Genomic DNA, 8,357 nt, shown 5'->3' with positions numbered 1-8,357 from the left:
CTAATCTCTGGACACGACTGATCTTCTACACATTGCCCTAACTCTTTTTTTACAATATTCCAAGTTGTTCTAGTTACATTGTCACTTGCTTTTATCAAATTAACATTATACAACTTTTTTGCTGCAGAAACTACTTTTCTAAACGCCCGTTTATAATTCTTAAAATACTCCATAAAAGCAGGACTTGAATTATATCTAGAGATTTTATACATTTCCCATTTCCTCCTACTTGACACTTTAATTCCCCTTGTTACCCAAGCACTTTTCCCTTTATTATTATTAACAACTTTTGTGCTGATAGGACAATTATTTACAAAGGAGCTATATACAGTATTCAAAAAAACATTAAAACTCTCATTACATGTAAGCTGTGACATACAATTATTCCAATTCTCAGCTGATAAGCAGTTGTATAGGGATCTGATATTTTCTTGGCTTATTATACGTTTTGAGGAGTACCTTTTTACAATACTATTTACAATCTCAGCCTTGTGGCATATTATTTGACCTAAATGATCAGAAATTCCAAAGTCTACTGTTTTACACATACTTTCATCAAAAGTTAAATAATTATTAGTTATGATGTTGTCAATACAGGTTGCTGTTGTAGGTGTTTTTCTGGTGGGCTCATTAAAAATTAGTTTATAACCGAAGGACAATAATAGCATTCTAAATCTGCAGCTTTTTTCATCATCAACTAACATATCGATATTGAAGTCACCACATGTAAATACAATTTTTATATTTATCTGCCTCTCAAAACATGAGAAGAATGCACTTAAATTGTTATCATCTGGTATCCTGTGAATAACTACAATAATTTTTTTTTCTTTTACAATTTGGAATGTCTTTATTTTTTATTTATTTTTTTTATAACATTTTTATTTAATTTACAATCTGTTCAACAAAAAAATAGAACAATAAGCAAATTCGATATAATTTAAACACAGTAGTTAGTCTTTATCCAGCAATAGAGCTAACACACAAACTTTGCATATTTGGTACAAAGTTTAAAGTCTAAAAACGACTACTTAAGTCCAAAACATGGCATCTTTTCAATCTGTATGTATAGTTGCTGTTGTCCAATAAATTTAAAGCGAGGTAGTTAGGATGGTACTCTAATTTCTTTAAGTATTTGGCACTTAATTTTGAAATTTCTTCTTTGACGGTTGGGGTTCGACTGTCCCTGTGAATTACTTCGTTATTGACGAACCGTGGTGCCTGGAGAATGTGTCTTAGAACTTTAGATTGGAATCTTTGGATGTTCAGATTGGATTCACTGGATGTCCCCCACAGTTGGATACCGTACGTCCACACTGGTTTTAGAATGGTTTTATATAAAAGCAATTTATTTTCTGTTGTTAATTTAGAATTTTGATTTAATAGCCAAGAAAGATTTTTAAATTTTAAATTTAACGAAATTCTCTTGTTCCAAATGTGGCTTTTCCAAGTGAGTCTTCTATCAAGGGTCAAGCCCAAGTATTTAACCTCATTGCACTGTGGGATTTGATTGTTGTTTAGGGTAACTGGAGGACACGTGTCTAATCTTGTTGTAAAGGTTGTATGGACCGATTTACTCTCATTTACCTTGATCCCCCATTTTTTTAGCCAATCGGAGATATCATCGAGTCCAGTCTGCAAAATTTGTGAAGCTATAACAGGGTTTTCAGGAGAGGCTATAATAGCAGTATCATCAGCGAATAATGCAATTTCGACATTAGGATTTTCAGGGAGGTCCGCCGTGAACAATGTGTAGAGAACGGGGCCCAATACACTTCCTTGGGGAACTCCTGCATGAATTTTGTGAAGTGGGGTAACAATATCACCAAATTTTACTCTGAAGTGTCGATTGAAAAGGTGTGAGGAAGATTACGTTTTAGTTTATAGAGTAAACCAGTATGCCAAACTTTGTCAAACGCTTGACTCACGTCAATGAACACAGCAGAACAAAACTTCTTTGTCTCGATATCCTCTTTGATAACATCCACCACCCGATGGACCAGCTCAATGGCAGAATGTTCTTGCCGAAATCCAAACTGGTGATTAGGAATTAAGTTTGATTCATCAATCACAAAACGAAGGCGCTTTAAAAGAAGTTTTTCAAAAACCTTCGAGGCAATGGGGAGGAGACTGATAGACCGGTACAAACTAACTTGATTTGGTGGTTTTCCAGGCTTTTGAATCATTATAATTTCAGATGTTTTCCATTAAGTAGGGAAATGCTCAGTTCGCAAAATGGAATTGATAATTAGGGTCAAGAATAAAATTGCTTTTCTTGGAAGTTCTTTGAGAATTTTTCCTGTGATCAAATCATACCCAGGGGCTTTGTGCAGTTTTAACCCCTTAATTACTTTTATCACTTCAGAAGATCGAAACTGAGATATCGGCAATGACATCTGATTGGGGGAGTCGAGGAATTCTTCAATTTCTTGGTAGTTGTTTAATATGGATAGCATTCTGAAGCGGCAAAAAGAGGCTATCAGAATTATGCTTAAGCTTAAAAGAGATGATTCGGCAAAAGAACATTTTAAGAAATTACAAATTTTTACAGTTTATGGGCAATATATTTATGAAACAATTCTTATTGAAAAAAAATGAATCTGAGCAAGTAATAAATTTAGTACATTCTTATAATTTCAGGAGGAGAAGAGAGTTTGTCCAGCCTCACAAATTAAAATTTTTTGAAAAAAAAACCCTCATACGCTGGTAACGAGTTTCTAAAATTTGTCCCTGAATTGATAAAAAAAGAAACAAACCTATCTAAATACAAGAAAATTCTAAAAGATTATTTAATAAATTTAGCATTATATTCTTTTGAGGAGTTTTCCACCTCCCATACATAGATATAGTATTTTTATTTTAAAAGTATTCTGACACTATTCACTGTACCACCAATGTACATGACTTATGATGAATAAAGATGTTTGAATATGAATATGTATCTCTTTTAGCGATCTTGGATAATAGCCGCTGAAGGGTTATTGATTGTTCAAAAATATTTTTTCTAACACCAAAGTGATAATAATTTAAATATCTAGTATACTTTGAAATTAGAAATGTTCTTTGTAGTTTTGAATTGTTCTCCAAAAAGGAGTCCTTGGAAGCTAGCGGCCATCTTGGATTTACCCGCTATAAGAGCAATGTTAATTTCGTTAATTTCAAACAGCCACTGAAACCATTTCAAAATTTACCATCTCAAAATATTTTCCTAAACACCAGAGTAATTGTAATTTTAAAATCTAGTATACTGTGGGACTAGAAAGTTTCTTTGTAGTGTTTAAATTATTTAACAAGTTAGAACGTCTAGGCTCCAAGGACTCTTAATCCCAAATGACATGCATTTGATATAGGAAAATTAGGTTTTTTGTTATTTACATAAAAACTAAAAGAGGTACGAAGTAAGTGTAGGCCTAAATTACAAACAATGGGCATTTGCAAATTTTAAAAAATATTTTTTTTTTTTAATTTTTGTAATTTCAAAAAACCTTTACTTGTGCATATCAGAATAAAGCTAATTTCATAACAAGTAAGAAAATTCAACCGGAGAAGTGCTAAGTACATCGGTTTAGGAAACATAGAGTATTAAAAATGTATTGATTTTTCCCACAAAAACTACCGCCATTTTGAAACGGATTAAGATAATTAATTTCTATATTCGCCAAAAATGTTTGTCTAATAATTACCTTTAAAATGATGTATAATATGACATAATGTTTACATTTGAAAATTCCGAGATTCGAACTAGTGACACTCAGTTTTTGGCACACCCTGTATCGGAAAAAAGTTACGTTATTCCTTGGGGTCGATTTAGTTGAAAATAATTTTATTTCATTCATGTAGGTCAATCCGTTTGTCCGTAATCAATTTGAGACACCTCTCGTGGGACACCCTGTATATATATACACATGTACAAAAATTTGAGCGAATGGTGTTTTTGGCCTCTGGGGACATCAAAATGAAAAAGTAAACCGGTCGCGGGCCTAGGGGTTACTATGCCACCTACGGTAATAGCTCTAGGGAAATTCACTAAAAAGGTACTGTAACTATAATTTATTTTAAGATTGTGTCATGGGAAAAATAAAGAGTCGGTATGGTTAAAAAAATTAATCAAACGTATATAAATTTAAAAATAGATTTTTATTATAACAATTAATTATTTATAATAATAAAAACTGAGGCTAATACAAGTGGATTACAACCGAAGAAAAAAATTCCATGAGTAAAATTTGCACATAACATTATAGTCAGTTTGGAATTGGCAGTTAAGGGTTTCAGTTGCAGCAGACCTGAAACAAAAAACACATTGAAGAACTAGATAAAAATAAAGATATGATTCCTAAATATAAAAACTTACTCAACCCGCCATGTTAAACTTCCCTATGCCAAGTGTGATGTAAACAACTTCTTTACTTCACTCGGTGAAGTAAAGTTTCAAAGACTCACTCGGTAAAGTAATGAAACCCATTCAAACGACATTGAGTGCTCAACTTAATAAAATATACGTCTATGGAGCCAATGACATTCAACGCTAGAAATCAGCTGTATTTTCCTAACCTAGCTTTTGTTTGTAAAGGAACGTTACTGTTAGAAGATGAGTGAAATGGATAATGAAAAATATTGTATGTAACCCCTGTATATTGTCTGGTCAGGTAAAATCTTGTACGTTACACGTTAGGCAAGAGCGTGTTTATATCACTTAGGTGAATTATGTAACTCGCTTCCGCTCGTTGCACAACATTCACCTGTGTGATGTAAAAACGCTCTTATTACACTTGTAACGTATATAGCTATTAAAATACCAACCATATTTACTAATTCATTACACATACAAATTGATAAAACCTATTATCTTACTAATATTATAAACTAACTGTTGTACCCGTGCTTTGCAACGGGAAGAGAACACATAATAGAAACATTTTAGTCTTTACATCTTTTGCATATAATAGTTACACATCCACCAAGGCTTTTAGAAACAAAATTCAACTTTCATGGCCTTAATAGAAACGTTTAAGTTATAACTTTTAAATCTGGTAAGTAGTGGATACCACCATTTTGGTTTTGAATAATTTTAAATCTTGTGTAGGCTGATATGAGAAAAACTGACCAAATCTTTGAATAAAACTTTCACATACATGATTTACCTTAATCTCCCTTAATTACATACTTTTTTTCTTTATTTTTGACATTTTAAATTTCAACTTTGAAGTTGCAAAAATACTAATTATTAAATTTAAATGAACATGTTTTTAATTTCACTCTTCTTCGTATTAAATCACCAATCCTTCCATCTTCAGTTTCTTCACTCACAATAAATCATTAGCAAAACTAAGTCAGCTGTTATAAACTTTAGAAATATTGTTGTGCCTTATCAATAGTCTTTTGAAATATTAAAGAAACTATATATATACTATAACAAAATTTAAACAAAAAATTAAGCATTAAAGACAGAAGACAAAAGTACAGATAGTGTCACGGTGCGTGGCGCCTCGCTGGAGCATGCGCACTGAGAGCTTTCCCCCACTACGCCTCGATGTACGGGGTACAGTCACGTTCAAATACTGAAGTTGTGAACTAGCATCAGCTGTGAAATTAGTTGGCTTTATGTTTACGTTTTTGTATTTTTCTGTCTCTCTCGCACTGCCTCCCCTACACGACTGATCTTCTACACATTGCCCTAACTCTTTTTTTACAATATTCCAAGTTGTTCTAGTTACACTTGTAACGTATATAGCTATTAAAATACCAACCATATTTACTAATTCATTACACATACAAATTGATAAAACCTATTATCTTACTAATATTATAAACTAACTGTTGTACCCGTGCTTTGCAACGGGAAGAGAACACATAATAGAAACATTTTAGTCTTTACATCTTTTGCGTATAATAGTTACACATCCACCAAGGCTTTTAGAAACAAAATTCAACTTTCATGGCCTTAATAGAAACGTTTAAGTTATAACTTTTAAATCTGGTAAGTAGTGGATACCACCATTTTGGTTTTGAATAATTTTAAATCTTGTGTAGGCTGATATGAGAAAAACTGACCAAATCTTTGAATAAAACTTTCACATACATGATTTACCTTAATCTCCCTTAATTACATACTTTTTTTCTTTATTTTTGACATTTTAAATTTCAACTTTGAAGTTGCAAAAATACTAATTATTAAATTTAAATGAACATGTTTTTAATTTCACTCTTCTTCGTATTAAATCACCAATCCTTCCATCTTCAGTTTCTTCACTCACAATAAATCATTAGCAAAACTAAGTCAGCTGTTATAAACTTTAGAAATATTGTTGTGCCTTATCAATAGTCTTTTGAAATATTAAAGAAACTATATATATACTATAACAAAATTTAAACAAAAAATTAAGCATTAAAGACAGAAGACAAAAGTACAGATAGTGTCACGGTGCGTGGCGCCTCGCTGGAGCATGCGCACTGAGAGCTTTCCCCCACTACGCCTCGATGTACGGGGTACAGTCACGTTCAAATACTGAAGTTGTGAACTAGCATCAGCTGTGAAATTAGTTGGCTTTATGTTTACGTTTTTGTATTTTTCTGTCTCTCTCGCACTGCCTCCCCTACACGACTGATCTTCTACACATTGCCCTAACTCTTTTTTTACAATATTCCAAGTTGTTCTAGTTACACTTGTAACGTATATAGCTATTAAAATACCAACCATATTTACTAATTCATTACACATACAAATTGATAAAACCTATTATCTTACTAATATTATAAACTAACTGTTGTACCCGTGCTTTGCAACGGGAAGAGAACACATAATAGAAACATTTTAGTCTTTACATCTTTTGCGTATAATAGTTACACATCCACCAAGGCTTTTAGAAACAAAATTCAACTTTCATGGCCTTAATAGAAACGTTTAAGTTATAACTTTTAAATCTGGTAAGTAGTGGATACCACCATTTTGGTTTTGAATAATTTTAAATCTTGTGTAGGCTGATATGAGAAAAACTGACCAAATCTTTGAATAAAACTTTCACATACATGATTTACCTTAATCTCCCTTAATTACATACTTTTTTTCTTTATTTTTGACATTTTAAATTTCAACTTTGAAGTTGCAAAAATACTAATTATTAAATTTAAATGAACATGTTTTTAATTTCACTCTTCTTCGTATTAAATCACCAATCCTTCCATCTTCAGTTTCTTCACTCACAATAAATCATTAGCAAAACTAAGTCAGCTGTTATAAACTTTAGAAATATTGTTGTGCCTTATCAATAGTCTTTTGAAATATTAAAGAAACTATATATATACTATAACAAAATTTAAACAAAAAATTAAGCATTAAAGACAGAAGACAAAAGTACAGATAGTGTCACGGTGCGTGGCGCCTCGCTGGAGCATGCGCATTGAGAGCTTTCCCCCACTACGCCTCGATGTACGGGGTACAGTCACGTTCAAATACTGAAGTTGTGAACTAGCATCAGCTGTGAAATTAGTTGGCTTTATGTTTACGTTTTTGTATTTTTCTGTCTCTCTCGCACTGCCTCCCCTACACGCCAAGCACGGTGAAAAGGTCTGTAATAAGATTATCAAAGCATCAAGGACTAAAAAATGTAATAGCAAATACAGTATGTTTCATTACATCTCTGATTCTACTCTACAAAAATATCAACAAACAACTTAATATACAAACCAGTTCTTTTAATCAGTTCCATCGTTATTTATCAAATAAAGTAAATGGGAACTGAAAGCTATGTTAACATAAAATAAGTGTATTTTGTATTACCATTTGATAATTAAATATTCTTACACATATACAAACGATTTTAGAACACAAAAATCAACGACGAACAATTTGGTTATTTATGATATTCTTTAGTTTAATTTGTTGTTTTAATTTAGTTTTATTTAAAATTTTTCCGAAACTGTAGATCTTGTTAAATGTAGGCTTTTACAAAATAGTTTAGACGATGAATATGTCAATCAGATTGTAAAATTGCTTGTGACTGTTTTGAAGCAAAATTATTTTAGATTTAACAATAGATTTTACGAACAAACAGATGGTTTAGCTATGGGAAGTCCACTTTCGGCAATTTTATCAGAAATATTTTTACAGCATCAGGAAAAAGAAATGTTAATGAATTTAAGAAAGAATCATGATGTAAAACTGTATGTTAGATATGTAGACAACATTCTTGTTATCTTCAGACAAGCCCAGGAGCAGGAACACGAAACGATGATGCAGACACTAAAAAGCCACCACCCGAACCTCACCTTTACCAACGAGTTTGAAAAAAACAAAAAGATCAACTTCCTGGACCTCACATTAGAGAGAAAAGACAGCAAGATAGAGTTTGACATCT

At 32.0% G+C, this 8,357-nt stretch overlaps 1 protein-coding gene across 1 annotated transcript in view; it reads right to left on the bottom strand.

The window, feature by feature from the left end:
- Positions 1 to 4,118: 4,118 nt before the first annotated feature.
- The window catches only part of LOC128985055 (nuclear pore complex protein Nup155), a 210,283-nt gene continuing 206,044 nt past the window's right edge, over positions 4,119 to 8,357 (bottom strand). The window contains exon 29 of the mRNA XM_054404431.1: positions 4,119 to 4,286. The gene's annotated coding sequence lies outside the window, so the exon portion shown is untranslated. The remainder of the gene's footprint in view (positions 4,287 to 8,357) is intronic.

Source organism: Macrosteles quadrilineatus, unplaced genomic scaffold, assembly GCF_028750875.1.
Source record: "Macrosteles quadrilineatus isolate MER2022 unplaced genomic scaffold, UCM_ALF_1.0 Scaffold_1__1_contigs__length_201487025, whole genome shotgun sequence".
NCBI classification, from domain to species: domain Eukaryota; kingdom Metazoa; phylum Arthropoda; class Insecta; order Hemiptera; family Cicadellidae; genus Macrosteles; species Macrosteles quadrilineatus.
The sequence above is the reverse complement of the archived record's forward strand: the minus strand, read 5'-3'. Positions and strand labels throughout refer to the sequence as shown.